This window comes from Rhagoletis pomonella, unplaced genomic scaffold, assembly GCF_013731165.1.
Source record: "Rhagoletis pomonella isolate Grant_MI unplaced genomic scaffold, Rhpom_1.0 Rhpom_scaffold_00002, whole genome shotgun sequence".
NCBI lineage: Eukaryota > Metazoa > Arthropoda > Insecta > Diptera > Tephritidae > Rhagoletis > Rhagoletis pomonella.
Genome location: NW_023458556.1, coordinates 110,049,256 through 110,074,706, shown reverse-complemented (window position 1 = coordinate 110,074,706; position 25,451 = coordinate 110,049,256). Strand labels below are relative to the sequence as shown.

The window sequence follows — 25,451 nt, the reverse complement described above, 5'->3', positions numbered from 1 at the left end:
ACCGATTATATCTGCTTTTTATTTTTTTAAGGCAAAAATAAAAGTTAAAATTTGCCTCGACACATTTTGAAACTCGAGAGAACGGTATAAATCTGGTGCTCTGCACAAAAAAAAAATTATTTTTAACAGCTGGCAACCCTTTTAAAAAAATAAGACGTTCTTCCTTGTAGATCTATAGACCAAGCCCGTTTATATGACATATTATATCATTTTTTAAATTGCGCGAAAGGTGTAAGTCTTATGATTTTTTAAGCAGGTGGCAACCCTATTCAAAATAATGAACCTTCTTGCACATCTAGAGGCCCTGCAATTTCATTTTACACCTAATTTTTTTAATATAACGAGCTGTGCAGGTTTTATAATTTTAAAAAAGGTGGAAGCCCTTTTCAAAAATCTCATACCTTGTTGTACATTTAGAGGCCAAACCCTTTAAGAACCTCAGTTTTGAAAATCGAATAATCGGTGCAGATCTGGTGCCGTTAACAAAAGATGCCTTCATGTATTGGATTTATACATAGTACATACATATTTAGATTTGTATTTGTGTATTAGGGAGTTATTAAAATCCAGATAGGAGCTTTAAACTATTAAATTCGAGTATACACAACTCTGGAATACTTGATTTGTAACTTTGACTTTTATTTTTGCCTGAAAAAATAAAAGGCAACAATTACCGATTATTTTCTGCTCAAAAAAGTAAAAGGCAAATTTTAACTTTTATTTTTGCCTGATACACAGATATAATCGGTATTATTTGCTCAAGATAATAAAAGTAAAAAAATAACTTAAATTTTTTGCTTTTTATTATAAAATGCATAACCGGTACGGTCTCTGTTAAAAATTAAGAAACTAAAAACTATTTTAGAGAAGACCGCAATGTAGTGAGAAAGCTGCGGACGCCAGCAATGCATAGACTGTTATCGTCAAAGAATTTATTGCCTCTGATTGTCCAACTCATCTCAGAAAATATAAAAGAAGCCAATATTGGCTGGCCATTTGTTGATGAATTTTTAAACAGCTTTAGAATAATCAACAATACAACCGTAAAGTTAGCAGAAAAAAATTTGCTCTTTGGAGAAGATTTAGGTTGGCGCCTCTAAGCACTGGAATTTTCTTTTCCGCGTAAACAAGACTAGGGTTGTCTTGCAGGGATTGACAGCAAGACCGTGCAAAGTGCACCATTCATCAATCTTATTCAGGGTTCTCTGTGTCTTCCTTGAGAGATTAACCTGACGACAGTGCACAAACATCATCCGCGTAAGCTTGGATTTGAATGAAGTCTTGTATTTCCGTTAGTAGAGAGTCCACTACCAAACACCAAAAGAGAGGTGAGAGCACCCCACCCTGCGGGCATCCTCTCCCAACCGCTGTCATGGTACAAAGGCAAGCTTCAGCCCCCACGATCAGCAATCTTCTAGAGTGAATCAAAAATAGTGTTTTCAAATGCCTCCTCAATATCAGCAAAGGCTGCCATTGTGTACTCACCTACTTCCAGCCCCACCTCGATCTTTGTTACAAGGTCATGTATAGTAGAGCTGATTCACAGGACTTTCCGATTTGGTATGCATGTTGATGAACACTAAGGGGGCTATTCACCAAAACCCTTTTTCTAATGTACTTCTCGACCGTGCGCTCCAGATTTTTCAGCATGAAGGATGTTAGGCTGACTGGCCTGAAGATGTTTGCCAGCGTATAGTCATCCCTTCCTGTTTTGGGAATGAAGGCTACCCTGACTTTTCTCCTAAGGAGTGGGAACGTGGCCAAATTCTAGACAGACCCTAAAGGCCTATAAGCCTGTCTCCCCCACAATTTAGCATTTTTGGGTACACACAATCTGGGTGCGGTGACTTAAAGACGTCAAGAGGCTAAAGAAATCTTACTAACCCCTCAGTCACCACCTGTGATGCTATCACATTAAAAACGGGGCATGAACGAACACCAGCGCATAGCGTGTAGTGCTTGCAAATACAGCCACCGCAAGTGAACGATACTTATAACGGGGGGTGAAATAACACAAACGGCAATAACGCAAAATTTGCTTTATTTCACTTTTAAATGGGAAATAAAACCAAAATATTATTTATACTATTTGTAACAAAAACAGTTTACTGACAGAAGGAAAAATAACTTTGTTTATTCCAAAAATACAATTAAACAAAAACTGTGATATAATTCATATGAAGAAAGTAATATTCACAAAATATTTTTACTTATGAAAAGTCTAACAAAATATAGGAAAAGAGTCGTCTTTAATAACTGCTCAACAAATTGGAGATAGCGCTTTTGTATGAATTTTAACTGCACGCTTTTTAATATGTTGAAAACATTGCTGGAAAACCTTAAAATGTTTGCATGGAACCATGGCGCAATAAACAGGTGAAATAATAAAACAGCTTTCTCGCTTTATTTTCTGTCATTCGGCTGCCTTATAGTCAAATTTTAAAGGCAATTTTTCAAATAAAGGCGCTGGCCCAATGCAGGCTTGCTTTGCGTGCCTTGCTGACTTTAAGGTATTGGCCCAATGCAGGCTTGCTTTGCCTGCCTCGCTTTGAGAACTGTCAAAAGTTATTTGGAATATACTAAAATGTATGAAGGCTGGCCAAATGGCAGCTTTGCTTCACTTGCTTTAAGCGCCTCAAAGTTTCAAATAGACAAATGTTTTATTTGAAAGCGTTTCGTAGGCTTTTGACAAAAAGGTATGTTCCCGTTCTAAATCAATTCAAACAAACTGCTGCTCACTTTTATGTACAACATTTTTTTTTACGTAATTAAAAAAAATATATATAATATAAGTTATTCAAAGTTTAATAAAAATGATTATATGTTTCCATATTTATATTTAACATATAGCTGGCTGAAAAGTTGCTAAGTCCATTTTTACAAATTTTACAGGAACTTTGAATACAACATTTTGCGTGTTTAAAGCAAAGCAAACCTCCAAAGAATCAAAAGGATTCGATCTTTATTAAAAGATTTCGTATTATTTTGGCCTTATCGGATTTTCGGGGCCTCTTCTGGACTTAGAAAATTTGACTTTCATTGAATATAAATAAGAAAAAATAAAACAAGTACATTAATCCTTAATTTCTCTTACTAGCTAGCGATATTTATGATGTCAAACTACTGGTCAGTCGTCTCTTGAAGAATTGGATTTTTTTTTATTTTTATTAAATGTACCTATAGTTATATATGTATAATTATTATCATTCCTTTGAAATGCATTCAAATTCGCATCAATTTAAAAATAAATCTGAAAAGATTGTTTGTATTTTTTTTTAGTTTTCTGGAATTTTGTGGGAAATTATTCATAGTGTAAGGGAACAGACCTTAATTTTTTAACTACACAGCTGGTAGCTTTGACAGCGTTCCAAGCCGTCATTTGACCAAACGAGTTTTTGAAGTAAATCAAAGCAAAATAAAGTAAGTAAGGCGTGCAAAGCAAGCCTGCATTGGGCCAGCGCCTTTAGTTTGCTTTGATTTAGTTTGAAAACTTGTGTGGCCGAATGGCGGCTTGAAACGCTGTCAAAGTAACCAGCTGTCTGGTTGAAAAGTCAATGTCTGTTCCCTTAACATTAATTATTATTTTCCTAGAAAACTCTAGAAGATGTATCAAAAACTTTCAGATTTATTTTTATATTAATGAGAAATAATGTTTGTATCTAAAGAAATGGTAATAATTATACATACATATGTAATCTACACTTACTAAAAGAACTATAACTTAAAAAAGCGATTTACTTGAAGAAAAGAGCTATAAGAAGTTTTTTCTTCTCGAGTAAAAAGTGAGCTTTGCAATTTTTTATTATAATATAACGATATGTTAAATTTGATTTCGAATTGCTTCTTTTTTTAATTAAGTAAGCAAATTTTTGTTTGAATTTATGTATTTTGAACAGGAACATGCCTCTTTGTCAAAAGCCTACAAAACGATTTCAAATAAAACGTTTGTCTATTGAAAACTTTGAGGCGCTTAAAGCAAGTGAAGAAAAGCTGCCATTTGGCCAGCCTTTATACATTTTAGTATATTCCAAATAATTTTTGACACTTCTCGGAGCGAAGCAAGCAAAGCAAGCCTGCATTGGGCAGTGTCAAAATCTTTTTCTCGCTCTAATTACTTCACCTGGTATAATTCCGCCATGGCATGGAACACAGAGAATATTGTTTTGAGTTTTATCTTCAGTTAAAATTTCTGCATTATCATCACAGGTTCCATATCCGAAATTTGGATTTCGTTTACGAAGACAAAGCGAAGATGTGGTACGAAGTACCTAGTAATGTAAAAATATGTAAAATTTTACCTACTCTCAGACTTCTAAATTTGAACGTATACTTGGTACAAGCAGGTGGGATGAATGGCGCAATAAACAGGTGAAGTAATAAAACAGCTTTCTCGCTTTATTTTCTGACATTCGGCTGTCTTTTAGTCACATTTTATAGGTATGTTTTCAAATAAGGCAGTGTCAAAATATTTCTTCTCTAATATTACTTCACCTGGTATAATTAAACCATGGATGGGGTGCATGTAATAACACCATACGCAGTAATTCCCATTACTTGGACATTAAAAAGCAGTTTCAGAAGTGAACTAGTGTCATTTTATTATTATTCTTTTTTCTAAACGGTTATAATGACAGCAGTGCATAATTGCGAAAGGAGGGGAGGGGGCGGGGGACGCGAGCGCGACGTCGAACGCGGCGGCGCGGGGTGACGCGTGGCGGCGCGCTAACGCGGACTGCCGCGACGCTGGGCACTTTCAAAATTGTATATTTACAAATCCGTCCATTTTGTTCATGTACTCCTTTTTGTCAAATGTAACTGGGTGACTACCTACATACGTATATATGTGCACTATTTCGCTTTATTACTCAATTGTTAAGTTTAAAAGATGGTCTTATTACTCAACGAGAAATGAAATAAAGCAAATTTGTGTTATTTCACATTCAATTGGGAAATAACACAAATTTGCGTTATTGCCGTTTGTGTTATTTCTGTGTCGGAGGCGAGATAAAAGATGTAAATCGATCTGTGTTTGCAGGAAATATTAGTGGTGTTCCTTTAAACAGATAAATTTGCCTGCGCATATACGTATATTTTTATCCACTGCTTTATATAAACGAGCAAAAAAGAATCTTTGATGCCCCTTATCGAGAAACTTGGGTCCGGTTTAATTATATGTACAATGATTTTCAGTTGTTGTGTCTAAACGCATAAGCCGAATCCAAAAACTTTAACACCACGTGTAATCAAAGGATTAAAATTTTATTTAAAATAAATGTTTCAAATTTCCGACTACTAGCTTATTAATAAATTCGGTTTGTACTATGCATTTTTTTGCGAATTTGTACAAGAAGTGTTGTATACCTTTGACAGTCGGACGCCCCTCTTCTCCGGCAACACAGAAAGGAGAATTCTACTTAGTAAGGGTTATAATCCCTAAGCGCGGCCGAAGGCAGAAGCAAGTGCAACAGGTGGTGGACCTAACAAAGTGCATGTTTTCAATGGCTTGGAAGAAGCTGTTATTGCATTAACTGGATTGAGAACCAGTTCTTCAGTTGTAGGAGAAGTTCTGGCTTGTGGTTCAACAAATCAACCAGAAGCTGACATAGATGCGCCCATGGTTTCTATGCCCGACAGCCACGCATATCTTTGTGAAATCATTCCCATACCGCTATCGTTTCCTTCAAAATATGTAAAATCAAACAATTTTACTATAAATAAGCACTTCATGAGTGTTTTTTTAATTCCTTTCCACATTGTTTTCCTTCATTCAGCTATCTTCGAAAAACAACTGATAGCTGGCAATGCTGCATATGTTTCCGCAAGGGTTGCAGCATGTGGATTTTTCGTTTTTCGTAGCGTAGCTACGAATTACGAATTACGAAACTTCGGGTTCTAGAATAAGGGGATTAATGTTAATGCTCAAAATATATAAAACTTCTTACTTTTTGCTTCAATTTGTCACAATTACACATGTTCTTCATTCTGATAGATTGTGAAATTTTAACAAAACTCACCACCAATATGAGTTTTTTGAGTTACAGAAACACTTCGGATATCGTTTGCGATATCAACTATGCGATACCGCGTTATGACAAAATTTGCGATACAATATCGCATTAGTTACAGAAACGCACTACTGGTCCGTTTTCGAAGTTTGGTGAGTTCAGCGTTCCACCATGGGGTCGCTTTTCCCTGCCTGCTTCTTCTCAGCGGACATATTTTCTCAAGACAACCAATCAAAGTACTCGTTACTAGTGGTCTGAAACTATCTATGGCACTATCGATACTATCGTTGGTTTTTGACTATCGTACCACCATCGATAGTTTTCAATACTATCGATAGTTTTTAATAGTTTTGGTTTTCTTACATTATTGTTTTATCGCTTACTGTCACTTTGAAAGCGCATTTGATAAAGCACCTTTTAATAAATGATATTTCGGCAGCGTACATTTCAGCCCTTTCCTGTTTCAGCGGGTGTTTTGATAAGTAAAAAATATGGATAGTTTCGTGGAAGTGAAATAACTGATATTGAATGATAACATATCTGATATTGAATAAAGTAAAATAACGGATATTTAATGAAGTAAAAAGCTCTAAAAAAATCTAATTATTTTAATAAGCAACGACCCCTTCTGATTCATACGAAGTTTTGATTAGCTTTAATCACGCAAAATATTTTAATAAAAGTTTTGAGAAATTCTTGAAGAAAATGGCTATAAGAAGTTTTTTCATCCTGTAAAATTTCGAAAAATGAACTTTGCAAACTTTACCCTGAGCTCGCGATTTTCTGATTTTGTAAGAAATATTTTAATTTTGTAATAAATACTAAGTTTAAAAGACTATCGAAAACTATCGATAGTTATCGATGGTTTCTATAGAACTACTACTACGCATACGGAGAACGTAAATTCCGCAGGGTTGTCACTGCTGCTGCAGCTCGCTTCATCTCAGCAGGATGTATTACGGATCCTCGTCCGAACTTTCCTACTGAAGCGGCTGTTCGAGCCGTTGAGCGTGACAACCCTCGTCAGGCCGATCCCGGAAATCCCCGTATCAGGGATCTCAACTCGGCGATTTGGCAACTTGTGAACGTACATAAGCGGAAGAAATGGAAAGAGCATCTGAAGACCTGCAACTTTGCCTCTGGTGTGAGTAAGCTTTGGCCAACCGTGAGGTCATTGTCCCACCCAACGAAGCGTGACGACAGAGTTGACATAGACTTTGGTGACCACTCTTCGTCGGACACCGAGCGATGCGCGAGCTATTTTAGCCGGCAGTTCATTCTGCATCCTCCGGTGGATAAAGCCAAACGTCGAGTGAACAGAAGGCTGCACAAAATGCCAAAACTTAGTGCGCCACTTGTTTTCACCAGCGGTGAGGTAAGTATAGCCATCGGGAAGGCGAAAGCCATTGGACCCGACGGAATTTGCATGTTGATGCTGAAACGTTTGGGTCTTGCGGGAGTAGCGTACCTAACGGAGGTCCTCAATCTGTCAATGGCCACTCTCGTCATTCCAGACATCTGGAAGATGGGGAGAGTGGTCCCACTGCTCAAACCGGGGAAACCAGCCAACAAAGGAGTCTTATCGTCCGATAACCCTCCTTTCCCTGGTAGCGAAGACACTAGAGGCCTTGCTGCTCCCGTATTTTACGAACCACCTGACCCCAGCGAAGCATCAGCATGGATTCCGTGAAGTGCACGGCACAACAACAGCACTTAACGCCATAAACACCCAGATAACTCGTGGCCTTAACCGAAACCGCCCCTATGAGAGAACTATTCTAGTAGCGTTGAACCTGTCCAAGGCGTTCGATCCTGTCAGTCATTCAACGCTGCTGGAAGACATAGAGGCCTCCTCGCTCCCACATGCACTCAAACGGTGGTCGGGGAATTATCTGAGTGGTCGACACTCGTCAGCAACTTTTAGGGACAAAACCAGAAAACTAAGAAAAATTAAACAGGGTGTACCACAGGGTGGTGTCCTATCCCCACTATTGCATTCCCACGACAGCCGGTCTTACGTACCGGAATGACTCGGGTTTTACCCGACCAAGGGCTGTTGTTTCGGCGATCTAACCCCGTTTAAGTTGGCGAAGTATCTCAGAAGTTCTTCGTCCAGAGGGCTACATTTGCTAAGTGTTCTTCTGCTCAGCGCTGGCATCGAGTCAAACCCAGGGCCAGAAACCTACACCTGCTGTGTATCCCAGAGACGACTACACCACAACTCCACCTCAGCCTAGTGCAATGCATGCGACGGGTGGAGTCACCTCAGAGTCTGCTCAGGACTACGGACCCACCAGCAGTGGACCACATCTTTTGCGGCCCCCTGCTGCTCAAAAAGAGCAGCCTTCACAGCTAACCCCAGTCCACCTGAGCAGCTCAACACAAACACCCCAGCACCACAACACTACAACACAATAGACCACACCACAACCACGACAGACCACGCAACAGACACAACCGCACCACCGCAGTCAAGTGCAACACCTGCCTTGGCTGGTGCCACTTTAGGGCGTGTTCAGGTCTGCGCACCACGCGAGATTGGACGGGGAACTTCGAGGGCCCGTGTTGCGCTGCTCGGTCGCAAACCAAAATGGCGACGCCACCCACTACCATCACACGGCGGCAACCTCCACAGCATCGCACACAGCCAATGGCGGCAAGGCTACACACATCCCTCCCACCCCGCATAACAACACGTCACCCGAACCACATGAAGCTTCTTCAATTTAACTGCAACGGACTTCAGAGCAAGATCTAGGAGATAACCGTCTTCATGGGAAGGCATGGTATATTGATAGCTGCGGTCCAAGAGACGAAGTTGCACAGCAATTCAACATTGTTGAATTGTGTCGGAAACAACGTGCACCGTCGAGATCGTGAGCGAGATAATGGTGGTGGCTTAGCGTTCATCACGCACCACACCGTGCAGTATCGTCTTATTGAAGCAGACATCGACCGCAGGGATACCACCCTAGAATGTCAGGGCATTGCTATCCGGTCAGGCAATGTTGAGCTCGAAATATTTAACGTTTACATACCCCCCGTCACTTGCTGCCCGGCAGGATATCACCCTGATATAGATGTGCTCCTCAGAGGTGAAAACCGTATGGTAGTAGGTGACATTAATGCGCACCACGATCTTTGGCATTCAAGCCTGTCAAACGATCGTAGGGGAACAGACTTGGCTGAGCAGATAGACGATTCGACATTCTGCACAATGAACGACGACGCACACACCCGGATTATGGGCAGCTGCTGCAGCTCGCCAGACATAACAATATTCAGCGCTGGTTTGATAAACAGCGTATCATGGCGACCTATGCTGACTTTGGCATCAGACCATCTGCCCATACTTATCTCGATCGATAAACCAACCGACTTTGCTCCGCGGAACACCGGATCTATATCAACTCTTCTAAAGCTGATCGGAAAGGCTTCGCGGAATTTACTGAGAGCACCTTTGCTGCGCTCCCCACACCAACCGACGTCCACCTGGTGAACAGTTCATTAAACAACCTCTGGGCCCGTCAGCTTATCGACAGGCCCTGAGCGGTATTCACAGGGAGTCAGTCTCGAGTTATGTGGAGTCCAGACCTGTGAGTGCCGTTCTAGGCGCACAACCACCGGACATTGACGAGACGGAGCTTCATCTGCCTCGGGAGACCAGAACCACAATAGCCCAACTTCGCTCTGGCTACTGCAGCAGGTTAAACTCATACCTGAGCAGATTAAACGCAGATGTGCCAAATGAATGTCCGGCATGCGGAGAGACACCCCAAGACTCGAAACAGCTCTTCGTATGCCCGGAAAACCCCACAACCCTAACGCCTTTGTCCCTGTGCCCTATCCCCTGCGAAATCCTCGGCAACCCTATTCACCACCTGGACGAAGGAGTTCAGACTACAACTGGGTATTCACGTCGAAGGCGTAACAATAACGACGGCGAATAACCCCAAAATCTTCGGAATCACCTTCGGCAGTCTGTTCTCCTTCTCGGCGCATACAACCGCAATTGTCCACAAAGTACAGAGCCGCAACAATGTCCTCAAGTCGCTGGCCGACAGCACTTGGGGCAAAGACAAAAAAAACGTTGTTGGCAACATACAAGGCAATTGGCCGGCCGGTTCTAAACTATGCAACGCCCGTGGTCGCCTGGGACTAGCTGGACGCAGGGAATGAAGCTACTGCCAGAATACGGCACTTCGGACAGCGACCGGATGCCTTCTGATGTCCCCCAACACCACCTTCACGACGAGACCCAGATGCTCCCAGTCAAGGAGAATAGCACAATGGCAAGCAGTTTCTTGTGGGGAGCCACAGACGTGATCATCCAAACAAACAGCTGCTCGCAGAAAAGCCCTCGCCAAGGCACGTCAGGAGGTACCTCTACGAACTGACGGACGAAGTCCAGAGGTTCATTAAACAACCTCTGGACCCGTCAGCTTATCGACAGGCCCTGAACGACATTTACAGGGAGTCCGTCTAAAGTTACGTAGACTCCTGCCCTGAGAATGCAGTTCTAGGCATACAAACGCCTGACGTGGACGGGACAGAACTTTGTCTGCGCACCACAATATCCCAACTTCGCTCTGGCTATTGCAGCAGGCTAAACTCATACCTGAGCAGAATTAATGAGGAAGTGCTCAACCAATGCCCGGCATGCGGAGAGTCGCCACATGACTCTCGGCACCTCTTCACATGCTCCTAGAACCCCTCCCAGCTAACGCCCCTGTCCTTATGGATAGACCCGAGTGGAGTTTAGTAGCCGCTACAATAACAACTACAACGACTTTTAGTGAGGATTTAAAAAAACACTGCCTCGCAAATTACTGATGACCTCTGACGACAACTTAAAACGTTGACGATTATTCGAGACGATGACTTACAATGATGACTGGACACAATGGCTGGATACGATGATTTCGATGATATTTGATGGTACCCAAATGCCAGACGTCTTGTACGTATAGACGAATAGTTAGCGGCCAAATTATAATTCTTTTAATACGAGCTTTTCCATTTTGACTTGCGGGCACCCAATTGCCCAAAACGACTTGCACGTATAAAGAATAGTTGCGGTCAAAAATTATGTTTCTTGTAATACGTTTGCTTGCAGGCACCCAATTGCCCAAAACGATTTGCACATACGCAGAATATTTGCGGTCAAAATTATATTTCTTTTAATATGTTGACTTGCAGGTACCCAAGTGCCCAGATCGACTTGATTACAAAATTGTATAGCGGTCAAATTATCTTTCGTTTTAAGCGGCTTTATTAAATTTTTAGAAACGCTAATTGCAATGTACAGGTGACTGTTGAAAACGGCGACAAAAAACGGCAAACTTTTAACGATAACGGGCGATGACAAATATTTGCAAAAATGGAAATAGCAACAATAGCGCTTTGCAAAGCGGTATACAATTTATCGTTTGAAACGGCGACGAAAACGGCAAACTTGCAATGCAAATGAACTATTACCAAAAATTTTGCAAATAACAATAGCAACGAGAGCGATTTGCAAAATGGTAGGCAACTTACAGGTTGAAACGGCGACAACTTCCAATGATGGTGGACGATGACGAAAAATTTGCACTTATAGACGGTAGCAAGGGCGATTTTAAAACGAATATTGTGGCGGCGGCATGTAAAGGACACGTTCAGTATATTCAATTCTTTCCTTCGCGAAAATCGAATGAAGATGCTGCCAGAAAACTTCAAATTCATCTTGTGGTTCAATGTTACTACAACTGTAGAGATTAAAGTTTTGTGAGTTAAAAACTTGAGAGAAAATAGTCAAAGATTCAAAGTACAAGTTTTTCATATACTGAAACTAGTTCATAGTTTTTCTCTTTTACTTGTAAAATAAACATTTCTTAAATAAATATATTTTTTCATTATTTTTTGGTTTTTGTGTTTTTTTAGTGCCTTCTTTGCCTTTTTTGCGTATTCTAGTGCCTTTTGCTGCCTATTTTGCTATTTTATTTTGCCTCTTCTATCCAATTCGATATTTTATTTTGCCTTTTTATAGGTTTTTAGGTCCTAAAAATCTGTTCCCTGATGATTAGGGATAAAACGATACCATGGAAGTATCGATACCTGTACTTGGAAGTAGCATCGAAAGAAAGTATCGATGCCTAGTAAGAATCGGGCTAAAAGTATCGATACCTACTTATATCGATATTTGTACCTATATAAGAATTGTTTGTATAAAAAACGCCATCACATATCTATGAATTTTTGTCAAAATAACTTATGTGACTATAATTTTTGATTTCAGGCGAAGTAGCATTCGCCATCTTTTTAAGAACAACTTTAAGTTTTAAAACATGGTTTACTAGGATGGCCTCCCAGAAAACAAGAAAAAGAGCAAAGTCCAATACGTCGTTTTAAAAAAATCCCCAGAATTTTGATAACAGAATTGTCTTCGTTTGTATTTATGTACGTATTTTATTTGTAATACTTATTATTTACATATTTTGTACAAAGAGAAAGCGATTGAGATCAAAAACAATTATTTTATAATTTATTTCATACAAATGAATTAATAAATAAAAGTCATCTGTATTATAACACTGTTCAACAGCAGTTCTGCAAAGTAACAATGGTATGTTTCTGAAAGAAGTAATCATGTTGATAATTTTAGAGTGAAAAGCTGCTAAGTCCATTTGTAGAAAATTTGAAGGGGAAGAAAAAAAACTTTTCAAAACATTTCCTTCAAGAATTTTGCAGAAGGCTCCGTCGCAAATTAAAAGATTTAGAATTTTTTGCAAGCTTATCGTTTTTTCTATGCCTCTTTTGGACTTAGTAAATTTTCCTTTAATTGAATATAAACTTGAAGACGTTGCGTTTTTAATTTACCTTGCTTCCTATATCCAAATATGAGTTTTCACAAAAAGTGGACTTAGCAACTTTTCACTTCAAGCTAGCGATATGTTAATGAGATAATTATAGGTCTTTCTTTGTAGGAATTTTTCATTGGCAACTAAACTGCCAAAAATTTTTAGATATTCACAATAATAATTAGATTAAAAAAAAGTCCGGAAATAAAATTTTCACTGAATCGGGTTTCAATATAAGTACTTTCTTCCGATACCTACTCAGTACTCGGTTCAAAAGTATCGATACCAAAATTACTTGGTATTGGACGAAAAGTATCGAGTATGTACTTGTATTTACTAGTATCGTTTTATCCCTACTGATGATGACTATGGCGATGGGTTTCAAATCGGTCGCGCTCTGACTTTGCAATGAAATCGTTTGGAATCGTTCAACTGGATTCTAGTGCTGTAATTGCTAATTTCGTTTTACCCTCTAATACTTTGTTGCGGCGAATTCGAAGGAAGGGAAGAAAGTTAAAACGACTTGACGGTGCAGACGCATGTGTACTCGTCCCTTTTCTTCTCACCCCCTCTCTTCCATATGCGATCAGAATTAAATTCAATACTTGAACTGTGTAAAAGCAGTAAAATTTTCAAAAAAGCCCCATTTGAAACGATTGAAACAAATATAACATCAAAAGCAAATCACAAAAATTTGGTTTAAAATTAAAGTACACACTTTCATCTTTCATGCCTAGTAGTTCTCTTAAGATTGGTTCACAAAATCATAACAGAGAAAGAAACAAATGCAGGTATTTAAATCACATAAAAAATATTATTAAAAGGATTATGTTCCCATTGACGTACGTCAAAGATCAAGAAGAAGTGGGAACTTGTATGACTGCCCATTGATATCTCGGTTATACAGCTTAAGGAAAAAAATTTCAAAGACACTCTCACCAAAGTTGATAAATCTGTCTTTTGACCAATTTTGTTATACAAATACTCCTATGTGCGTTGCATCTCCACAGGCAAAAAATATTGGCTACAATTTGTCATTTTGTTTGCCAGATATACATGATAAAATTACATTCGCATTCGCAAAATCTACGCGTTGGTTATTGCGAATGCCAAAGCGAATGCGAATGTTAAAATTTATGCGGAAGGAAGGTGCGGAAGGAATGCGAATATTCGCAACAACCCTGCTTAAACCACAACCGACTATTTTCAACATTACGGTATCCGACGGATGCCATCCGCACGGATCTAATCAGATTCGCACTGTCGGAATAAGCGAGTGCGAAGGATTAGATTCTGCGAATGGTGTCTGTTTCCGAGGGATCCCATTCTCATGAATCTAATCCTTCTCATTCGCTTGTTATGACAGTGTGAATCGGATTAGATCCGTGCGGATGGCAGCCGTCGGATACCGTAATAGGCATGAATATGACTTCTATCGATACCTTACGTAACCCATAAATATATTTTTAGCCTTTTCAAGTTTACGAAATACAACAATACTACACTAAACGGTACCGTTGTGAACACCCCAATTGTTTGGTTATGTGGTTATATTTTGTATTCATTTAACAACAACTATAAAATAATAATGTTTAACCAAATAACCAGGCAAGTATGAAGTCACACATTCTTCCTTATCCTGAGTTTCGCCCGAAAAATTTTTCACGCAAAAACTTGTAATCCGCCCATAGTAAATACATGGAAACAAAACGTGAAAAGTGAACCGGTTCAGGAAAAATTAAACTCATGATAATGCTGATTATATTTTTTATCCGTTTGCGAATTATTTCGATCTCAGGTGAAAACAGAAATATTGATTTTTAACATCATAAATACATTTGTATATGTATGTATGTATAAAAGCCAGCACTTTAACTTTAACAAAATAAGCTTTTTTATCTACCTCTCCTATCTGCTACCTGTAAAAGGGCCGTTTAGCCTAGCAGATACACATACATTCCTAAATACATACATATCGCACATTTGCTGTCATAATCCGAAAATTCACAAACTTGAAAAAAAACGGCTTTGAAGTTTTGAAATTACATATCCTTTATTCAGGCCCTAACCAACATTTTTTTTTACTTTAGAGAAGCACAGAGAACATTCTGCCTTATCCTGAGTTTCGCCTGAAAAAAAATTCACCCGAAAATATATCATCCGCCCATGGTAAAACCATGGAAAGCATAAGTGAAAAGTGAACCGGTTCGGGAAAAATGAAACTCGTGATAAGGCTGATTCTTTTTATAATCACTTTTCGTTTCCATGTACTTACTATGGCGGAATACAAATTTTCGGTTGAATTTTTTTCGGATGAAACTCAGGATAAGGCAGAATATCAAAAACAGGCAGGGTTTTTAAAAAAGTGGTATGTAACTCCGTTATTTTTCGTTCTACTACTCTAAAATTTTTACTGTTACAGTTTCAAACTAAGTTTTGGTTAGGGCCTTTGTTAGTTAATCCCATAGTGAAAATGAATACATATTTTGTTATAGTGAGCTACAGGTAATCGGTACAGCTATACAATTTTAACACAACATAGAACAACAGATAGCGGTCACTTCTAATACTTATTCCTTTAATTTTGTTACCTCAAGAATAACTTAAGTCGGGCGGCCAGGGCCCTTGCTCTATTACTAGAAAGTTATTAATTGTCGTCATTAATGCAAATTGCTCTACCTGGTAAATGTAAACTTTTATAGAAGAAAAAAGAATTAACATGGGAAACGTTTTCGTGACTTTTCTGAAAATTGGTTTGTTCAATATCAAAAAAAAGCGTTCAATAATACAAAAAATTTGCAAGAGAAAGCCTAAACGAGAGCGTAACAATAGGTCCATTCTTTTCCATAACTTTTCCAGTAAGTACTTGCAGCGAGAGCGTACAAGAAAAATAGAGAGCAAAATTGAGAGGAAGAGAAAATTATCAGAAAAGGTATTGAACGGAAAGCTAGTAAAAACTTGCAACTTCGCCATTTTGACACTTTCTGACGGTTATATCAAGTTCTTTAATTTATAGCGAATTTTCGAGCGCTACTCCGTAGCTTTGTCTCGGTTCCAATCTTAATTAAAAGCTGTTTAGCCTCCACCATGTCGCTTGATTAGACATTAGCTGCAAACAAGAAGTCATTTCATCTTATCACACTCATGTCGTTGAGGATAGTGAAGACTTAAATTCCCAACTCAAAAAATTTTGTGAAATCGAAGAGTTGCCCGAGCACCATCCGCCATCTGAAGATGATGTTTTTTGTGAGAAAATTTATCTCAACACCACATACCGGCAGTGTTGCCATTTTAGCCGTTTTCCGGCTAAATTTAGCCGGTTGCGACAGCAAACAGCCGGAGAAATTTCAGTTTAGCCGGCAGCCGATTTGTTAGCCGTTTTGTAAAAAAAATTAGCCGTTTTTAGCCGATTTTGCTATTTGCCTTGTTTTCTTAAAATTCAAATATATGTATGTGTTTCTAATTTTGACTAAGCGATCCAAAACCTGTTAGAAATGGCTAACCTTATCGTGGAGAAAATTTTCGTGTCAGGCAGGGTTATATCTTCGATTTCGCTTATTTTTATTTTAAACGAATATATTTTTTTTCTAAAGAAGGCCGTAGCGGGGATTTTTACATAAAATGTTTGTTATGCAAATCTTAAATTTAAGTGTGAAATTTTATTCGCAAACTTAGAAAATAACAAATTGTATCACTGTTTGCTTAACACGCGTTTGTGTTTGGATATAGTGCCAACACATAGAATAAATATTATAGGTATTGTCTTCCCAGATAACGCATATTCAATTCTGCCTTAATTACAAAACATCATTGTTGCCCACGGTTAAAGGTTTAAGGTAAGGGAAAAATGGATATTTTCAAGTCCTATGTACACTTATGTAATTTTTTAAACAAACTTTTTTTGCTGAGAACTTATTTAAATTCCAAAAACCGAAGACCAAATTGAATTAAAAGAACCAGCACTTAAATGCATCAAAATGAAAATAAAATAGCACAAATTTCTAATGTAAAGCAAAACTCTCTGGGAAGACAATAGGTTTGTTATTCGAAAATCCAGCGAGAATTATCACTCAAAATATCAGATAGTAAGAAAAAATGCTCACAAATTCTCTCTCAAGTAGAGAAACTTGCAAATTTCTGCCCGAACGCCAATTTGCAGGAATTTGCAGTTTCCCTACCAGGTAGTGTCCACGGTTGCATTTCAAATATAAGAAATTTGTGTAGAATTTTTAAAATTCTTTCAGAGGGGCAAAAAACAGGATCTACATGTATATTTCTTGTTAGTCGGACTTTCTTTAACATACATACGTTTCATTTTCTTTGTCGTAGTAACTGTCGGGTTTCCTATATCGACTCTGGTTCCGATTACGAATACAGTTTTTTTTCAGCCGAGTATCTTTAAAATCATTGCAATTAACTAAATTAATTAAGTAAACAAGTATTTACCTGCATTTTTCATTTTAATGTCGCTCAAGTTTGTAAATTTTTAAATTTAACGAACTTGTTTATTCAAATCATCGTCGACAAAAAATCCAAATGTGCCACAATCATATGGTTTTCTAATTGCAAATTCTTGCCTACAAAATTTTTTCCAGCTTGAATTTGCAACTTCTCTCCAGGAACTAGTCTTTCTACTTGTGATTTATTTAAATAAAACGTGTGAAATTTAGTTGAGAAAGTTTAGCCGTTTTTAGCCGTTTTTTTTTTTGCCAATTTAGCCGGTTGGTCCAAACCGTTCTGGCAACACTGCATACCGGCAAGAAGACGGGCGTTGTGCGTCTTCCGTTCAAAAGAACATTTCCATCGCAGCTCAAGCTGGGTCGTTCGCGCTCCCAAGCCATGAGCCAAGCACTTCGTATGGAACATACCCTTAACCTGGAACCTACTTGTCCTTTTATTTACCTCATCACTCGGTCATCCGTGCCGAAAGCAAAACAACCAAAGTAAGAGTGGTATTCAATGCCTCCAAACCGTCCGACACGGGACATTCTATGAACGATGTCCTCCATACGGGCCCAAGCTTACAAACCGATTTGATGGTTGTAATATTAAATTGGCGTCTGTAGAAATACGTATTCAATGGAGAAATCCAAAAAATGTATCGGCAGATCCTAGTACATGAACAAGATCAACAATTTCAACGTATTCTATTCCGTAGGAATAATGACAGTAACCTTCGAGACTTTGCACTCAAAACTGTCACGTTCGGCGTAAATTGTGCCCCATATTTGGCCATCCGCACCTTACATCAGGTGGCAACTGATTTGCAGCGCACGTATCCATTAGCCAAACGCATTCTTACCGAAGAGACGTATGTCTATGACATATTATCAGGAGGCCACGATATTCAATCCTCCTAAGAGGCACAAGCTCAACTTATTCAGTGTTTATTATCGGCTGGATTTCCACTGAAAAAGATTACAGCCAATCACCCAGAACTTCTAAACAATATTCCTACAGAAGATCTATTAGTCACAAATTTTCTCAAATTTGATTGTTCAGGTTCCACGAAAACACTAGGCATACGCTGGAATTCCTTAAACGATTCGTTCTCATATTCTAGTCAGCCCATACCACCATCAGCAAATGCAACAAAACATCAAATTCTTTCGTCGGTGTCGAAACTTTTTGACCCGGCAGGGTGGCTATCGCCAGACATGGGCATAGTGCACTAATCTTTGAGTGCGCTATGCTTTTAACTACCACTACTATAGTGATAGTGGAGCTGTTTTTTTTTTTATGAACAATCATTTTAGTGGAAAAAATCAGTGTTCTCATTACCACTATTATTTCTAGTGGTAGTGCACAATGATTTCCACTCCAAGCCTAGTGATATTGGAGCTGACAAAATTTCCACTAAATTAATATTAATGGCTTAAAGACTATTTCCACTAAATCTTGCAAATAGTGGAAAAAAACCATGTTTCCACTAAATAATACTAATGCTTGGTAGTAAGGAAAAACTGATATCGCACGTTTAATAATATAGAGATGTAATTAAAAATTTACTTTCTTGGGGAATTCATAATACAATTAATAAGCTTGATGAGGAAAATATGTTCAGCCTAACAGATGACTAAACTTCCCAGAAATGGCGAAGATATGTGTCTTTCCATCTGTCTTTAGGTATACCAACTGTATGAATTGATCAAACTTTGATTGCGTATTCCCACAAAATTTAAAATTTGAAAAATTTCTTTATATTAGCTTTGTTCCACACGCTTTCCGGGCTGTTCGGTAATTAGAGCGTAAAAATAAGTTATTCTCTCACAAGTGAGCTAGAATTCGTGAAATCGATCAGTAAAAATTTAAGTTTTTTGATTTTTAATTTTAATATTGTGGATGTGTAATTCAGGAGCATAGAAAGGAACTCCCATCAACAAAACTTCGAAAAAATATACATTTCGCAAGTTATTGCATAAACAATTTTTATGGCATTTTTTTCTTCGATTCACAATATCTCATAAATTATTTAACCGAATTGAATGAAATCTTCAGGGCGTATTCCATTTATGTCCTAGTTTCTATTGACATATTTTTTTTAATGCAAATTTTATTTTCGTTCCTTTTTACTAATATTTATACTAACAAAGTTTTTGCAAAACATCGTTCTGGAGTAACAAAAAATTTGAAAAAAAATTAAAAATATTCTTCTAGTCTTATTAAATAACATGTGTAAATTTCCAAGTGTGTGTATTTTTCGTTTAGAAGATATCAGCAATTAAACTTGGCCCTGCATGTATAGCATCTTTGATTTTTCGATTTTTGAATAACATTTTTTTTTTTAGATTATACTTTTTTTTTTAATTCAGTCAGCTAACGGATTTGTGCGAAAGTGGTAATTAATATTTCCACGTGTGTAAATTATTGAACGGTGGTAGCTTGGTTATACGCGACGAATAACGACTGTCTTTTAAGCAAGTGTACGTAAAAGAAGTAAGTAAGCAAAAAAGCAGCAACGAACATTAATCGCTTATTGCATTTGTCCCCTTTGAATACCCGTTGCAATCCTCATAATAAGATGTGTAAGCTTGCAACGGACTACAAGCGACCAAATAACAAATCCAAAGGCTTTATAAGAAGGGTGCCAAAGCTACTTCAAAGGCATCGCTTTTGTCTTTTACGCAGAGGCCGATTACGATGTAGAAAGCCAGTCGTTGGAGAAACGTTTCCTTAGAGCAGCGACAATAAAGAATACCAGAAATTTTCACTCTTGTGTACCAATTAACAACAGCAAATCACTTGCAGAACTTATTCAGCATCAGAATCACTAATTGAGAACACGATCATTTCATGAATTCTCAGTTTATCGGTTTCATGTTTATAACATCATACGTTGGAATTTACTTTGTTGCAATAAAAGCCATATACTCAAATTTAGTGTATAATATAATGTAGAAAGGATTTATAAGCGCCTGGAAGTATCATATGATAAAGCTCACAATCATTTTTTTAATAATAATAGATTGGCGCTTACACATACGTTAGAGTTTGGCCGAGCTTCTCCTCCGATTTGCGGCGGGCGCCTTGATGTTGTCACACAAAGAGGAGGGACCTACAGTTTTACGCCGACTCCGAACGGCGATTGTATTTTTATGAGGAGCTGTTTTTCATAACAGAAATACACTTGGAGGTTTGCTGTTGACTGCCGAGGGGCGACCGCTATTAGAAAAAAACCGTATTTGTTTTTTTTTTATGTTGTTTTCTACCGGACTTGAACCCAGGCCCTGCGGAATGATAGCGCGCACCGCCAATGCAGCGGCCGCCAATGTATTTAAAAAATCAAAAAATAAAGTTTATTCAAAAATCGAAAAATCAAAGATACTATACATGCAGAGCCAAGTTAAAGTGCTGATATCTTTTAAACGAAAAATACACACACTTGGAAATTTACACATGTTATTTAATAAGACTGGAAGAATATTTTTAATTTTTTTTCAATTTTTTTGTTGCTCCAGAACGATGTTTTGCAAAAACTTTCGTAGTATAAATATTAGTAAAAGGAACAAAAATAAAATTTGCATTAAAAAAATATGTCAATAGAAACTATGACATAAAAGGAATAAGCCCTGAAGATTTCATTTAATTTGGTTAAATAATTTATGAGATATTGTGAATCGAAGAAAAAATGCCATAATTGTTTATGCAATAACTTGCGAAATATATATTTTTTCGAAGTTTTGTTGATGGGAGTTAATTTCTATGCTCCTGAATTACACATCCACCATATTAAAATTAAAAATCAAAAAACTTTAATTTTTACTGATCGATTTCACGAATTCTGGCTCAAGTGTTAAAAATAAGTCAACACGTGGCAAAAGTGCCTCTAACGTGAGTCTCCACTTCGTGTTTTTAATATTTAAATCCATAAAAGCAAAATTTGTGTTTGTGTTTATCTTAAACAAATATTGTAATTGTATTGAAATATACTGTAAATTGATATGTATGTACTTATGTTAGAAAATATACACACATATATTCAAAAGCCTATACATTTCCAAAAATCACTTGAAAAGGCCTAATTACTTTACTATACTTTGTTTAGTGGAAAATCTGTTGATTCCACTACTTTTGAAATTATTGAAAATTTTTTACATTACCACTTAACTCATTAGTGGTAGTGGAAAAAAATTAAATTACCACTAAAGGCATTTATTTTTAGTGGAAATTTTTGCAACTACCTCTATCGCATTTAGTGGTAGTGAAAAAAAAATCTAAGTCCCACTACTTTTAGTGGGATTAGAAAAAAATAAGCCTCACTATATTCAATATTAGTGGTACTTGAAATTTAGTGCACTACGCCCATGTCTGGCTATCGCCCATCATAATCCAATCAATAATGCTATTACAACAGCTATGGCGGGAAGGCATAGAATGGGACGAATGCGTTAAACCACTCTCGTTACACAAATGGAATCAATTCCTGGTAGATTTACCAACCATTGAACAAAATCGTTTACAACTTGTTCGAAACTATAGAAAATGGGGTGCAAAGCGAACTTAGATCCCATATGTCGAATTTAGGACTGGTTCTGAACAATGGAAAAGGTAATGCAGTGGGGGACAATTTCCAATTCCTATGACATCGCTGTGTTAAATTCGCCAGTTATAGGGAACTGAAGAAGGAAGCGAGACGTATTTGCCGCAATAAGAAGAGAGAGACCGAAATACGTGAGTGCGAAGAGCTTGAGATGCTGGCCGACAGGAAGAACGCCCGAAAATTCTACCAGAGGGTTAGGCGACTTACGGAAGGTTTCAAGACCGGGGCGAACTCCTGTAAGAACAACAATGGCGACCTAGTGACCGATGTCCAGAATATACTTAAATTGTGGAGGGAACACTTTTATAACCTACTGAATGGTAGCAGCGCTGAAAGTAGTGAGGAAGACGAACCCGAGTCCCCAGTCGATGATGATGGAGTAGCTGTCCCACCGCCTGACTATGACGAGGTACGAATAGCGATTACGCGGCTGAAAAACAACAAAGCTGCTGGAGCTGAATTAGCCTTCTAAGCATAGGTTACAAGGTCTTATCGAGCGTATTGTGCGAAAGACTGAAGCCCACCGTCAACGAGCTGATTGGACCTTATCAGTGTGGCTTTAGGCCTGGAAAATCCACCATAGATCAGGTATTCACAATACGCCAAATCTTGGAAAAGACCCGCGAGAATAGGATCGACACACACCATCTATTTGTCGATTTCAAAGCCGCTTTCGACAGCACGAAGAGAAGTTGCCTTTATGCCGCGATGTCTGAATTTGGTATCCCCGCGAAACTAATACGGCTGTGTAAAATGACGTTGAGCAATACCACCAGCTCCGTCAGAATAGGGAAGGACCTCTCCGAGCCGTTTGATACCAAACGAGGTTTCAGACAAGGGGACTCCCTTTCGTGTGATTTCTTTAATCTTATGTTGGAGAAGATAATAAGAGCCGCAGAACTGAACCGCTCAGGCACAATGCTTTATAAGAGCGTACAATTGCTGGCGTATGCCGACGACATCGATATTATCGGTAAAAACAAGGGCTACGTCTGTTCTGCCTTCTCGGGATTGGATAGAGAAGCAAAGCGAATGGGTCTGGTGGTGAACGAGGACAAAACGAAGCATCTCCTGTCAGCACACAAACAGTCAGAGCATACGCGTCTTGGCACCCACGTCACTGTTGACAGTTACAAGTTTGAAAAAGTAGACGACTTCGTTTATTTGGGAACCAGCATTAACACCAATAATAATGTCAGCCTTGAAATCCAACGGAGAATCACTCTTGCCAACAAGTGCTACTTTGGGCTGAGTAGGCAATTGAGAAGTAAAGTCCTCTCTCGTCGTACAAAGATCACACTCTATAAGTCACTCATCGTGCCTGTGCTGGTGTATGGCGCGGAAGCATGGACAATGAAAGCATCTGATGAGGCGGCTCTTGGAGTTTTCGAGAGAAAGATTCTGCGAAAGATTTACGGACCTTTACGCGTTGGTGATGGCGAATATCGCAGACGATTTAACGATGAGCTGTATGAGCTTTACAACGATATAGACATAGTGCAGCGAATTAAAATTCAGCGGCTCCGCTGGCTTGGCCATGTCGTTCGGATGGACAGAAACGCTCCTGCTCTGAAAATATTCAACGCGGGCCGCGATGCTGGTAACAGAGGAAGAGAAAGGCCTCCTCTGCGTTGGAAAGACCAGGTGGAGAAGGACTTGGCTTCACTTGGCATTTTCAATTGGCGTCAGTTAGCACAGAAGAGAAATGACTGGCGTGCTGTTTTGGACTCGGCCAAAATCGCTTAGGCGATTACAGCGCCAAATAAGAAGAAGAAGAAGAAGAAGAAAAAAAATCTAAGTCCCACTACTTTTAGTGGGATTAGAAAAAAATAAGCCTCACTATATTCAATATTAGTGGTACTTGAAATTTAGTGCACTACGCCCATGTCTGGCTATCGCCCATCATAATCCAATCAATAATGCTATTACAACAGCTATGGCGGGAAGGCATAGAATGGGACGAATGCGTTAAACCACTCTCGTTACACAAATGGAATCAATTCCTGGTAGATTTACCAACCATTGAACAAATCCAAATACCTAGATGGACAGAATTCGCTCCCGATCGAAAAATCCAAATCCATGGATTCTGGGACGCATCCGAGAAAGCTTATGGCGCAGCGATTTATATTCGGACTCAGGCACACGAGAATCATGTAACTTCTCAGTTACTTTGCTCCAAATCTAAGGTAGCTCCGTTATAAACAATAAGCCTTCCACGCTTGGAGTTATGTGAAGCAGTTCTGTTATCCAAGGCAATAAAAACCGTTCTTTCGCAACTTCCTCTAGGGAAATATGAGCTGTTTCTTTGGTGTGATCAATAATGTCTCGTGGCTGGAAAAACCACCGTGTACGTGGAAAGTTTATGTCGCCAATCGAACAGCACAAATAATCCAAAACATGGAATCAAAACCCTGCGGACTTGGAAACTCTGGTGGGATGGGCCCAAATGGCTACTGAAAGACCAAAAGCACTGGCCAAAATCACTACATCTAAAAGTCATTCCTCCCGAGATTCAAAAAATTGAAACTCTTCACAGACCAATCTGACATCCTTAGTCGCTTTTTCTCATGGCCAAGGGCCGTTCGAGTCATCGCATACATATTTCGTTTCTTTAATCAAATCAAATCTCACCTAATACAGTGCACACCAGAACCTTCGTACGGAACCGTAGCACTCTCTCAAAACTAAATACAATTTGTAAAAACGCGACTAATCGTACTCGCTCAAAAACGTCATTATCCGGATGAATATTTAAAACTGGCGAACTGCCAACCAATCTCTAAACGGAGTTCGCTCCTTCCCTTGAGTCCGTAGCTGGGGAAACATGGCATTCTTAGAGTCAACGGACGCTTGGCAAACGCTCCGCTTTCGTACAACGAAAGGCACCCAATTATTCTACCTGAGTCATCAAGATTTTGCTACTTATTTCTCCAGTTCGTGCACACTTTGCTATTGCATGCAGAACATCAACTCATGATCCGAATGGCAAAACAGGAATTCTTTATCCCGAGACTTAAGTCCAAAGTTAAACAAATCATTTTCAGTTGCAAAATCTGTACAATTTCTAAACAAAAATGCGAACACAAATCATGGTAGCATTACCGCCAGAGAGATCTACTTGTTCTTTGACATTTACTCGAACAGGAATCGATTTTGCAGGTCCTTTCGACATCAAATCAGCGAACACTCGGAAGGCACCTTATATCAAGGGTTACATCTGCGTATTTGTCTGCTTTTCTACAAAAGTAATGCATTGCTCTGCTCCGATCTTTCTACCAAGGCATTCCAGGCGGCTTTCGCGCGATTTGTCGGTCGACGGGGCCTACCTCAGCTCATATTTGCAGACAACGGAAAGAACTTCGTAGGAGCAAGTCGATCCTTTCAAAAGGATTTCAAACAATTTCTAAAGGAAGTGCCGAATTAAATTCGTTCGAAGTATTCCATTCACGGGTTTGAATGGCACTTTATACCTCCAAACGCACCTCATATGAGCGGCTTATGGGAAGCTGCGGTGAAAAGTGTAAAGTTACATCTGAAAAGAATCGCTGGCAATATGCACTTCCT

General features: G+C 38.8%; 1 protein-coding gene across 3 annotated transcripts in view; it reads right to left on the bottom strand.

Annotated features, from left to right (window-relative positions):
- LOC118734322 (bystin) overlaps positions 1–25,451 on the bottom strand; it is a 100,791-nt gene that overhangs the window by 11,414 nt on the left and 63,926 nt on the right. The window lies entirely within an intron of this gene.